Source organism: Mytilus edulis, chromosome 4, assembly GCF_963676685.1.
Source record: "Mytilus edulis chromosome 4, xbMytEdul2.2, whole genome shotgun sequence".
Classification (NCBI taxonomy): domain Eukaryota; kingdom Metazoa; phylum Mollusca; class Bivalvia; order Mytilida; family Mytilidae; genus Mytilus; species Mytilus edulis.
The window spans coordinates 9440759-9454625 of record NC_092347.1 but is presented as its reverse complement, the minus strand read 5'-3'; the positions used below and the strand labels follow the sequence as shown (position 1 = coordinate 9454625).

The 13867-nt window shown below is 36.4% G+C and overlaps 1 long non-coding RNA gene across 1 annotated transcript; it reads left to right on the top strand.

Annotated features, from left to right (window-relative positions):
- The first annotated feature begins 2614 nt into the window (after positions 1 to 2614).
- Positions 2615 to 3865, top strand: LOC139518895 (uncharacterized). The gene is made up of 3 exons (XR_011663476.1): positions 2615 to 2895; positions 3311 to 3378; positions 3765 to 3865. It is a non-coding gene; the product is annotated as an uncharacterized lncRNA (long non-coding RNA).
- Positions 3866 to 13867: the final 10002 nt, after the last annotated feature.

The following is a 13867-nucleotide window of genomic DNA, read 5'->3' as shown; positions in this document are numbered from 1 at the left end:
TGCATATATTCAAGTATAGGACAATATAATAAATAAAAAATGAAATATGGGGGAGTCCCTGGAGTTACCCCACCCCCTCCTGTTTGAGAACTTGGAAACGGTCGAGATCCACACCCCTTAACCATATATATTCATGTTTGTGACAATATGAAAAATCAAATGAAATATAGGAAGAGTCGCTAGGGGTCACCCCACCCCTCCTGTTTTAGAATTTAAGAATGGTCGAGATCCCTATCCCTAAACCATATATATTAATGTATGGGACAATATAACAAATCAGATGAAAGATAGGGGAGTCCCTGAGGTCACTGTTTACCCTCTTGTTTGAGAACTTGGAAATGGTCAAGATCCTTACCCCTAAACCATATATACTCATGTATGGGACAATATGACAAATCAAATGAAATATAAGGGAAGTCCCTGTGGTCATCCCAACCCTCCTGTTTGAGAACTTGGAAACGGTCAAGATCCCCACACCAAAACAATATATATTCATGTATGGATCAATATAACTAATTAAATGAAATATAGGGGGAGTCCCTTGGGTCACCCTACCCTTCCTGTTTGAGAACTTGGAAACCAATGAGATCCCCACCCCTAATCCATATATATTCATGTATGGGACAATATAACAAATAAAATGAAATGTAGGGGAAGTCCCTAGGGTCACCCTACCCCAAGTGGCGGATCCAGAAATTTTCATAAGTGGGGCCCACTGACTGACCTAAGAGGGGCCCGCTCCAGTCACGCTTCAGTGATTCCCTATATAAGCAACCAAATGTTTTCCCTAAAAGGGGGGGCCGGGCCCCTGCCCCCTTAATCCTCTGCCTACCCCTACCTGTTTGAGAACTTAAAAACCGTTGAGATCCCCACCCCTAAATTATATATATTCATATGTATGGGACAAAATAACAAATCATTTACATTTACTATGGGCAAGTCAGTCAGACCTCATCTTTGATCCCTGTTGTAGGGAACATTTGTCTGATTCGTGTCTCATAACTTTTGTACTATAGAACACAAACTCAGTTTTCTTTCCAGGGAAACCAGTCCATTCATACTATTACATGTTCATACTAAGTCAAATTGAACTTCTAGCAGTCAAATAAAACCAAGGTTAACTACCAAGTAGAACAACTGCAATCATCGGGAACTTGTACCACTGCAGACACACCATAAAAAATATACATTGATATATGGATTGCTTTTGAAACCTTGATAACATATAAGTTATTTGCCTTAATAAATAAATCATTAGATAAACATGAATGTACTATATATGAATGTTTAATGTTGAGGCAACATTGCCACAGTTTTCATAATTACGGTTGCCTTGGTTTTTAAAGGCAGTGCTTTAAGACCTGACTTTCAAGTCATGAGGTTCATCTTTTCATACGCAATCTATGCAGGGGGTCTTTTGGCCAGAAATAGATCCGGAAATGTTCGAATTTCTCCTCTTCTTTTTATGGTATGATATGGTTTTTGTTTCTTTCATTTACATTGGGGACTAAAGAAACGATCAGTGTGTATTGTTCGTTTTATAGAACTTGTTATTAATGTGTATTTTGCATTATAAGCAGTCAACCTGACTACAAATTATCATTATTTGTATTCCGTGTGGAAAGAGGTCGGGTCAATTTCGAGTGTTATCTGACATCTAAAGATTTTTTTAATTAGTTCAGACGTTGATATAACAATGAAAAGTCGACTGAACATGATTAATATTGCATCTTCTATAATTCAAAGCGGAATTCGGTTTATAAACGAGAAACCGTAAAGTTTTCAATTTCGGTATTAGTTATGTATGTTGTCTACGTATTATCCTGGTTCCCGGTACTACGTTCCGGGTATTAGCTATTTGATATATCTGATGTGTAACATTACGATCAGGTACCAGCCAATCTACGTGTGTATGTGTACATGATTTCCCGCCAAAATGACCGACTTACAGCTATGGAAAAATAGTCCATAAACGTTCCGTATAATGATATGCAAATTCATAATTAATCGTAACTTTTTTTTATCTTTATATAATAAATATAACAAAATGGATTCCACAAAATTGAAAATAGCATTATTTTACGAGGATTTCTAATATTTTTTTTTTTCACTTCCGGGCGCAGTAATACGTATGTTTTGAAGAAGCTTCGAGAAATTGACAAAGTGAATTGAGAAGGAAACGGATAGATATACGTCCTTGCTATCAGGTAAAACAATTTAAATGTACAGAAAAAACACATTTACTTCACACAAATAGTACAGGCTTAAGCATTTTATTGTCTTATACACGACTGTAGTCTAGTGTTTAAACGACGGCGGTGACCTACAAGGTACGGGTCATACTGGGTCAAGTCTAAATATGTAAACATATCCACGTGCTATTAGGTAGAAAGCATCGTAATGCAATATCTACAATTTTTTCCTCCTTTATACATCGTTTAACCAGATATATTTCTCTTTCAAATACACTTAAACACGGGTTGTATGTACGTGTGGTAGAGTGGAATTTAGCATATTTTTGTAAATGTAAATTTGTATATATTGAAATAGATATATTGGAATAAAATGTTTTTCATACTATTGATATTATAGTTACAAATTGAATGGTATTTAATTTGTCCAGTCTGATTACTGTTAAACTGACCAGTGTACCTGTTTGTCTATGTTACCTTGATTTCTATATTTAGAATCTTAATTAAGGCTATGTTTCTTATGGATAGTGATTTTGGTCACATGTTCTTTTTGGAGGGAAAATTCTATTGTTCTGGGCACTCTTATTTCAACTGTCATACTAAGCAGATAGAGTTCACAATTTTGGAGTTTGCAAATTGTCTTATATGAATTATTGTATAGTTATTGCTGAATCTTTTGGGAATCCATATTTCTACTTTACAGGTCAGTTGTATATAGTTTTCTCACATTATTTTAATAGTCCTAGAGTTTTTAACAGAGTATGCAAGATTTGGTTAGATTGATTGGATTGAATGGAGAAATGAATCTGTAGTATGAATATGACCTTTATGAGTGATAAATACAATTAATTAACCATAACATGCTTTAAATCATTAAAGATTGATAAATGAATAAAATATTAAATAATTACTAAATAATAGAGCATTGGAGTGAAATGATATTAAATAGAAAGAAAGAGTTTTCTTGTGTATAAATAAGAAGTAAATTAAATAGTTAAATATGCATTTTAAACCTTTATTATGTTTTAGTATCTAAGGGAACAGATTTTCTTATTTTTGGTATGTGTTCATATTATAGACATGGAACACATTAGTTATAAATTTATATTTATCTTCAGGTTAATATTTGATGTACGTGTAGCCAATACACATATGAAGTCTTGTGGCCTTCAAACTAGCACTTGAGGTAAGCAAAGAGTTGTATTATGTTGTTTTATAATTCGGTTAGTTATTTGCTTATTTTGCTTACTTTGCGTTGCTGAGTTGCTGCATGTAGATATTTTAATGTTTTACCGTTTTGCTTAGTTTATTACTTTTTATGGAATTCATGTAGAATATATTATTTACATGGTAATAGAATATTTATTGCAATTGAATTAAGTTTATGAGATGCATAAACTCATACATGTAAGACGCAAGTTTATGTTGAGTCTTTAAGACAGAATTATAGATGTGAAAGAGAATATTATTTTACTTAGAATGTTATACAGTGCAATGTACTTGTTCATAAACATGTCAGAGTTATCCATCTTTGCACCTGTATTTATAGTATTTTATAATTATGTTTTGTAGGGTCTTTATACGAGACAACTGATTACTAAGACCTTTAATAAAGAATCCATATATGTTTACAACCGAGTTTTTATGATGTCCATTTCCACCCGGTTTCATACGTATCTTTTCTAGTGTTTTCTTGTCCTTATTAAAGTTCATTTGTTGATGTTTAAATATTTTTGAACGACTGAACACAGGAGTGAATGAATGCAACAATTATATATACTGAAGACTTGGGCTGTACAATGATAGTGTACGTATATCATACTGATAATTATTCTAGCAGTAATTATGTTAATTTAGGATGTAATGACAGGAATTCATGACCTATGCCTCAGGCTTTCTGAAAAAATATCAATGACAATGTAAACAGGAACAAAACATTGACACGAATGATGCTCTCTTCTATGTCATAGTTATTTAGGTATGTGTGTTGCACAAGTTTCAAAAAAACTTAAGTTATAAAACTTTTTTTCAGGGCACAAACCCACTTTAAAGAGACTTGTCTACTGCCATACCCATCCTATTTTCATGCACCATTTGCAAGCAAGAGACTGAATGGTTTGCAAAATTAAAAATCAGGACAGTGTCCAATTAAACCAAAAGAACTAAACTGGATGAATATTGTAGGAGAAATCTAGAGGAAAGTTTTGATTTGTGAAATTGGTTTTCCTGAAAAGTCATTCATCCTAGCCTGCAGAAAGGAACTATAACTGTCCACCACCAACTGACGAGCTAATGTTGAGCTTCACATATGGAATAACTCAAATACCATCAATGTCTATGTTTTCAGCACAGATTTCACAAGTTATGACACAGCTGTGCTTTTTTTTTTTATACCTGTTAAAGAGTTGTATACTAAATTTTATTTTTTTATCAATAAAAATATCTTGTGTCATTTAAGAACTTGTATTTTGCCAAAAGATGCATACTAGTGAATGAAAGTGGTGCAGTTCATTTTGCTTTGGTATATAGAATTGAATTACAATTGTTCATGTTATTGGAATGCATATAAAAATAAGGAGATGTGGTACAATGTATATACATGATATTTAGTGAGTTTATCAAGCAAAAGTGAATAAGAAATAGGTATAAGCAGTTACAGGTACTAATGTACAATCTCAAACAATGAGAAAAACTCATACTGTAAAGAGAATTTCATATTTACAAGTAAGTTTTGTTTTTGCGTTGAATAATTTTCTTCTATTGTTTTAATTGCAAATATGGGAAGTGGTTAAAATGCTAATGAGACAGCTGTTATGGCCACAGAGCCTTAATTGAAAACTTCTTTTTCATTCATACCGGTAGATTTTGCCTGGAGTTAGAAACATATCTGCCAACTTTTCAAAATGCACATGGGGGTTTTACGTGAAAGATGGTTCATATAGTCATACAAAACCTTCAAGGGGGCCTTCAAATGGAAGCAGGACAAGTCGCCCCACTGGCTAATCGCCCACTTTTAAAAAAACTGCCACAAACTGATTTATCAAATTGCCCCACATGTGAAATTGGTTAAATCATGTTAAATATTACTCCTGCCAACCCGCCCTACTTATAAAAAAACGGTAATATTTAGATTAATATATATATATATATAATTAAAAATAAAAACTCGCACCACTTTAATGAAAACTAATCTACACAGAATACAAACAAACCGAAAATTTATTTAATTACTATTATTGATATACTGAAATTATAATTCTAAAAAAAAATGTATTGTTGAAGAATAACTAAGTTTTGAAGCTTAGTTATTTGCATAACAATTGAAAAGAAACCTGTTAATTGTATCATAATGCAATATAAGGAATTTAACTTATATTCAACGGGATAACATCTTTTTCCATAAGTGGGGAGAGTTGGCATTACTAAATTCATCCTGGTTAATAATATATTTATCTAGATTTCACCGATTTCCATTAGGTGGGACCAGTTAGCAGGAGTAATATTAACGGAATTTAACTTATATACAACGGGATAACATCTTTTTACATGAGTGGGGCGAGTTGGCATTAGTAAATTCTTCCTGGTTAATAATATATTTATCTAGATATTATCGTTTTCTATTAGGTGGGGCAAGTTGGCAGGAGTAATATTAAGGGATATAACACATTTCACAAGTGGGGCGATTTGGTTATCCAGGTTGGGGCAGTTTTTTTTTAAAGTTGGGCGAGTTAGTGAAAAAGTGGGGCTATTTGCTAATGGGGCGATTTGTCATGGATTCCCATCAAATATATTCTAATGTGGTTTTTGGCTTCTTCGTGCATAAACAAGCTCATTGCCATTGTTGAATTAATTGTTTTCTTTAAAATAGTCGACAAAATTGCTCTTACAAAATTTCCATTTGGGAGCCTCGAGCTCGATGGGGGAAATACTCTGCAAATACTGACAGTTGGCAGGTATGGTCATCAAAAAAGTTGATGTGTTACTATGTACATTTACCATTATGTTACTTGATGTTCTTGCTATACACACAGTACAGAGACTAGTCAATCTTTGTGAACTATTTTTTATGGGAGTCATAGAATATGCGTATACAATCAATAATTAAAAATAGTCTATTTATATTGAAAAGGAAAAGTTCTTATATGTCTAAAGAAGAGGGACGAAAGATACCAAAGGGACAGTCAAACTCATAAATTTAAAGCAAACTGACAAGGCCATGGCTAAAAATACATTTCATGGCGAGGCACAGAAAATATACTGTAAACAGTAGACTATAGATATAGGTGAACTAGGTACAAAAGAACTCTAAATCTTAAATTCTACAATCCACCTCTGTTCTATGGAAGATAATGATATAACTGGACTAGAAATACACACAACCTGTAATTAACTGCCTTTACAGCGCTTTCGCGCTTTGATTGGTTAACTGCCTTCAGCCCTTACAGCGCTTTGATTTATGGATTAAAAGTACCAAGCCATGTTCAACTAGTAATCCTTAGTCAAAATTTATCATTATATTTCAACGGCCGTTTGTTTGCGATGTTTAAATACGCAGACTCTGTTGTAACTACTCTACCGTTGTCAAATATGAAATATTTTCAAATTTAGATCGTTCAGTGCTGTTTATTTGGAATTTTTGTTGTAGTCGTTCTAATAACATCATAACTGTCGCCACGGTTAAAGTTTTAGAATTGTGCTAGTTCATATCGCACATTATTAGTTTTATTTAAAGCATATATTTGAACTCTCTGTTGTAACTAGCCATATAACCTATGTCATGTTTAACACATTTTTAGAATGGTGCAGGCGTCTTAACTGATATTCGGTTTGACTTTTTTATTGTTTAGATATCAAGATTGTTATAGTTTAATATAAGAAGACTGACATATGATTCATTTAACATCACAATCATAATGATGATGGATATCTGTTATCCGAAATATTTGTAAATAGTTACATTTATAGTATCCTTTTTTTTTTGTTATTGGGGTTGTTGTGTTCACTTTATAGGCGTTTATATAATTTATTTATTGTGTGCATGTATCGTTGGAAAAATCGTTGACTTTTATTCACGTTTTATATATATATGTATAGTATATACAACTCGTCTAAACATCAACCCAACAATGTTAGATCTGTAAATTTGCTTTCGCAAATTTTTGGTTCTTCCCTCGACGGGATTCGAACCCATGCTACTGTGATATCGTGACACCAAATCGCCTGCACTGCAGCCGTCCCGCTAGACCACACGACCACCTGGGCTCTCAAAAAAAGAGCTTTCGCTGGCCATGTGTTACCTTTCCACGTCAGTTTTAATCTAGCGGCGTACTACAGTACATGATATATAAGGCATGAAGATGTTATTGTTACAGATCAGCTAAATTATCTATAGTAAAGGATCCTACAAATTAATGTAAGATACAGTCACAGAAAATAATTATATTTATAAGTACGTCTGAGTCAGTGACAACCCTACAACAGATGTATTCATCGGATCGCCATCAATGATGGTGATACATGGCTGTGTACATAATGTATATACAACTCGTCTAAACATCAACCCAACAATGTTAGATCTGTAAATTTGCTTTCGCAAATTTTTGGTTCTTCCCTCGCCGGGATTCGAACCCATGCTACTGTGATATCGTGACACCAAATCGCCTGCACTGCAGCCGTCCCGCTAGACCACACGACCACCTGGGCTCTCAAAAAAAGAGCTTTCGCTGGCCATGTGTTACCTTTCCACGTCAGTTTTAATCTAGCGGCGTACTACAGTACATGATATATAAGGCATGAAGATGTTATTGTTACAGATCAGCTAAATTATCTATAGTAAAGGATCCTACAAATTAATGTAAGATACAGTCACAGAAAATAATTATATTCATAAGTACGTCTGAGTCAGTGACAACCCTACAAAAGATGTATCCATCGGATCGCCATCAATGATGGTGATACATGGCTGTGTACATAATGTATATACAACTCGTCTAAACATCAACCCAACAATGTTAGATCTGTAAATTTGCTTTCGCAAATTTTTGGTTCTTCCCTCGCCGGGATTCGAACCCATGCTACTGTGATATCGTGACACCAAATCGCCTGCACTGCAGCCGTCCCGCTAGACCACATGACCACCTGGGCTCTCAAAAAAAGAGCTTTCGCTGGCCATGTGTTACCTTTCCACGTCAGTTTTAATCTAGCGGCGTACTACAGTACATGATATATAAGGCATGAAGATGTTATTGTTACAGATCAGCTAAATTATCTATAGTAAAGGATCCTACAAATTAATGTAAGATACAGTCACAGAAAATAATTATATTCATAAGTACGTCTGAGTCAGTGACAACCCTAGGCCTACAACAGATGTATCCATCGGATCGCCATCAATGATGGTGATACATGGCTGTGTACATAATGTATATACAACTCGTCTAAACATCAACCCAACAATGTTAGATCTGTAAATTTGCTTTCGCAAATTTTTGGTTCTTCCCTCGACGGGATTCGAACCCATGCTACTGTGATATCGTGACACCAAATCGCCTGCACTGCAGCCGTCCCGCTAGACCACACGACCACCTGGGCTCTCAAAAAAAGAGCTTTCGCTGGCCATGTGTTACCTTTCCACGTCAGTTTTAATCTAGCGGCGTACTACAGTACATGATATATAAGGCATGAAGATGTTATTGTTACAGATCAGCTAAATTATCTATAGTAAAGGATCCTACAAATTAATGTAAGATACAGTCACAGAAAATAATTATATTCATAAGTACGTCTGAGTCAGTGACAACCCTACAACAGATGTATCCATCGGATCGCCATCAATGATGGTGATACATGGCTGTGTACATAATGTATATACAACTCGTCTAAACATCAACCCAACAATGTTAGATCTGTAAATTTGCTTTCGCAAATTTTTGGTTCTTCCCTCGCCGGGATTCGAACCCATGCTACTGTGATATCGTGACACCAAATCGCCTGCACTGCAGCCGTCCCGCTAGACCACACGACCACCTGGGCTCTCAAAAAAAGAGCTTTCGCTGGCCATGTGTTACCTTTCCACGTCAGTTTTAATCTAGCGGCGTACTACAGTACATGATATATAAGGCATGAAGATGTTATTGTTACAGATCAGCTAAATTATCTATAGTAAAGGATCCTACAAATTAATGTAAGATACAGTCACAGAAAATAATCATATTCATAAGTACGTCTGAGTCAGTGACAACCCTAGGCCTACAACAGATGTATCCATCGGATCGCCATCAATGATGGTGATACATGGCTGTGTACATAATGTATATACAACTCGTCTAAACATCAACCCAACAATGTTAGATCTGTAAATTTGCTTTCGCAAATTTTTGGTTCTTCCCTCGACGGGATTCGAACCCATGCTACTGTGATATCGTGACACCAAATCGCCTGCACTGCAGCCGTCCCGCTAGACCACACGAACACCTGGGCTCTCAAAAAAAGAGCTTTCGCTGGCCATGTGTTACCTTTCCACGTCAGTTTTAATCTAGCGGCGTACTACAGTACATGATATATAAGGCATGAAGATGTTATTGTTACAGATCAGCTAAATTATCTATAGTAAAGGATCCTACAAATTAATGTAAGATACAGTCACAGAAAATAATTATATTCATAAGTACGTCTGAGTCAGTGACAACCCTACAACAGATGTATCCATCGGATCGCCATCAATGATGGTGATACATGGCTGTGTACATAATGTATATACAACTCGTCTAAACATCAACCCAACAATGTTAGATCTGTAAATTTGCTTTCGCAAATTTTTGGTTCTTCCCTCGCCGGGATTCGAACCCATGCTACTGTGATATCGTGACACCAAATCGCCTGCACTGCAGCCGTCCCGCTAGACCACACGACCACCTGGGCTCTCAAAAAAAGAGCTTTCGCTGGCCATGTGTTACCTTTCCACGTCAGTTTTAATCTAGCGGCGTACTACAGTACATGATATATAAGGCATGAAGATGTTATTGTTACAGATCAGCTAAATTATCTATAGTAAAGGATCCTACAAATTAATGTAAGATACAGTCACAGAAAATAATTATATTCATAAGTACGTCTGAGTCAGTGACAACCCTACAACAGATATATCCATCGGATCGCCATCAATGATGGTGATACATGGCTGTGTACATAATGTATATACAACTCGTCTAAACATCAACCCAACAATGTTAGATCTGTAAATTTGCTTTCGCAAATTTTTGGTTCTTCCCTCGCCGGGATTCGAACCCATGCTACTGTGATATCGTGACACCAAATCGCCTGCACTGCAGCCGTCCCGCTAGACCACACGACCACCTGGGCTCTCAAAAAAAAGAGCTTTCGCTGGCCATGTGTTACCTTTCCACGTCAGTTTTAATCTAGCGGCGTACTACAGTACATGATATATAAGGCATGAAGATGTTATTGTTACAGATCAGCTAAATTATCTATAGTAAAGGATCCTACAAATTAATGTAAGATACAGTCACAGAAAATAATTATATTCATAAGTACGTCTGAGTCAGTGACAACCCTACAACAGATGTATCCATCGGATCGCCATCAATGATGGTGATACATGGCTGTGTACATAATGTATATACAACTCGTCTAAACATCAACCCAACAATGTTAGATCTGTAAATTTGCTTTCGCAAATTTTTGGTTCTTCCCTCGCCGGGATTCGAACCCATGCTACTGTGATATCGTGACACCAAATCGCCTGCACTGCAGTCGTCCCGCTAGACCACACGACCACCTGGGCTCTCAAAAAAAGAGCTTTCGCTGGCCATGTGTTACCTTTCCACGTCAGTTTTAATCTAGCGGCGTACTACAGTACATGATATATAAGGCATGAAGATGTTATTGTTACAGATCAGCTAAATTATCTATAGTAAAGGATCCTACAAATTAATGTAAGATACAGTCACAGAAAATAATTATATTCATAAGTACGTCTGAGTCAGTGACAACCCTACAACAGATGTATCCATCGGATCGCCATCAATGATGGTGATACATGGCTGTGTACATAATGTATATACAACTCGTCTAAACATCAACCCAACAATGTTAGATCTGTAAATTTGCTTTCGCAAATTTTTGGTTCTTCCCTCGCCGGGATTCGAACCCATGCTACTGTGATATCGTGACACCAAATCGCCTGCACTGCAGCCGTCCCGCTAGACCACACGGCCACCTGGGCTCTCAAAAAAAAGAGCTTTCGCTGGCCATGTGTTACCTTTCCACGTCAGTTTTAATCTAGCGGCGTACTACAGTACATGATATATAAGGCATGAAGATGTTATTGTTACAGATCAGCTAAATTATCTATAGTAAAGGATCCTACAAATTAATGTAAGATACAGTCACAGAAAATAATTATATTCATAAGTACGTCTGAGTCAGTGACAACCCTACAACAGATGTATCCATCGGATCGCCATCAATGATGGTGATACATGGCTGTGTACATAATGTATATACAACTCGTCTAAACATCAACCCAACAATGTTAGATCTGTAAATTTGCTTTCGCAAATTTTTGGTTCTTCCCTCGCCGGGATTCGAACCCATGCTACTGTGATATCGTGACTCCAAATCGCCTGCACTGCAGTCGTCCCGCTAGACCACACGACCACCTGGGCTCTCAAAAAAAGAGCTTTCGCTGGCCATGTGTTACCTTTCCACGTCAGTTTTAATCTAGCGGCGTACTACAGTACATGATATATAAGGCATGAAGATGTTATTGTTACAGATCAGCTAAATTATCTATAGTAAAGGATCCTACAAATTAATGTAAGATACAGTCACAGAAAATAATTATATTCATAAGTACGTCTGAGTCAGTGACAACCCTACAACAGATGTATCCATCGGATCGCCATCAATGATGGTGATACATGGCTGTGTACATAATGTATATACAACTCGTCTAAACATCAACCCAACAATGTTAGATCTGTAAATTTGCTTTCGCAAATTTTTGGTTCTTCCCTCGCCGGGATTCGAACCCATGCTACTGTGATATCGTGACACCAAATCGCCTGCACTGCAGCCGTCCCGCTAGACCACACGACCACCTGGGCTCTCAAAAAAAGAGCTTTCGCTGGCCATGTGTTACCTTTCCACGTCAGTTTTAATCTAGCGGCGTACTACAGTACATGATATATAAGGCATGAAGATGTTATTGTTACAGATCAGCTAAATTATCTATAGTAAAGGATCCTACAAATTAATGTAAGATACAGTCACAGAAAATAATTATATTCATAAGTACGTCTGAGTCAGTGACAACCCTACAACAGATGTATCCATCGGATCGCCATCAATGATGGTGATACATGGCTGTGTACATAATGTATATACAACTCGTCTAAACATCAACCCAACAATGTTAGATCTGTAAATTTGCTTTCGCAAATTTTTGGTTCTTCCCTCGCCGGGATTCGAACCCATGCTACTGTGATATCGTGACACCAAATCGCCTGCACTGCAGCCGTCCCGCTGTATAGTATATATATATACAACTCGTCTAAACATCAACGAGTGGGGGGAGGGGGGAGGGGGGGTCATCAACCCAACAATGTTAATTCTGTAAATTTGTTTTTTGTGAGCCCAGGTGGTCGTGTGGTCTAGCGGGACGGCTGCAGTGCAGTCGATTTGGTGTCACGATATCACAGTAGCATGGGTTCGAATCCCAGCGAGGGAAGAACCAAAAATTTGCGAAAGCAAATTTACAGATCTAACATTGTTGGGTTGATGTTTAGACGAGTTGTATAAACATTATGTACACAGCCATGTATCACCATCATTGATGGCGATCCGATGGATACATCTGTTGTAGAGTTGTCACTGACTCAGACGTACTTATAAATATAATTATTTTCTGTGACTGTATATTACATTAATTTGTAGGATCCTTTACTATAGATAATTTAGCTGATCTGTAACAATAACATCTCATGTACTGTAGTACGCCGCTTGATTAAAACTGGCGAGGAAAGGTAACACACGGCCAGCGAAAGCTCTTTTTTTGAGAGCCCAGGTGGTCGTGTGGTCTAGCGGGACGGCTGTAGTGCAGACGATTTGGTGTCACGATATCACAGTAGCATGGGTTCGAATCCCGGCGAGGGAAGAATCAAACATTTGCGAAAGCAAATTTACAGATCTAACATTGCTGGGTTGATGTTTAGACGAGTTGTGTATATATAGTTGATATAGTTCCTTTTTATATCATTGGTGTTGTTATGTACACTTTTTAGGCGTTTATATAATTTATTTTATTGTGTACATGTATCGTTACTTGTAACGATCCAGCTCCCACGTGGGAAAAATCGTTGACTATTATTCAGACGTTTGATATATATATATATATTTATTATATCTCAGTTATCATTTTCTATATTAAATAAGTACACAATGTTTTTACTATTTTGCAAATTAAAAGCTTTGAACTATTGGACCGGTCAAAAATTTCCAACTATTGGACTTTGGTGAAACTATTTGACCGCAAACGTCATTATATTTCGCGGAATTTTAAATGCAGCTACAGGATTGGAGGATTATGAACTTAAAAGAGGGACGAAAGATACCCAAGGGACAGTCAAACTCATAAATCTAAAATAAACTGACAA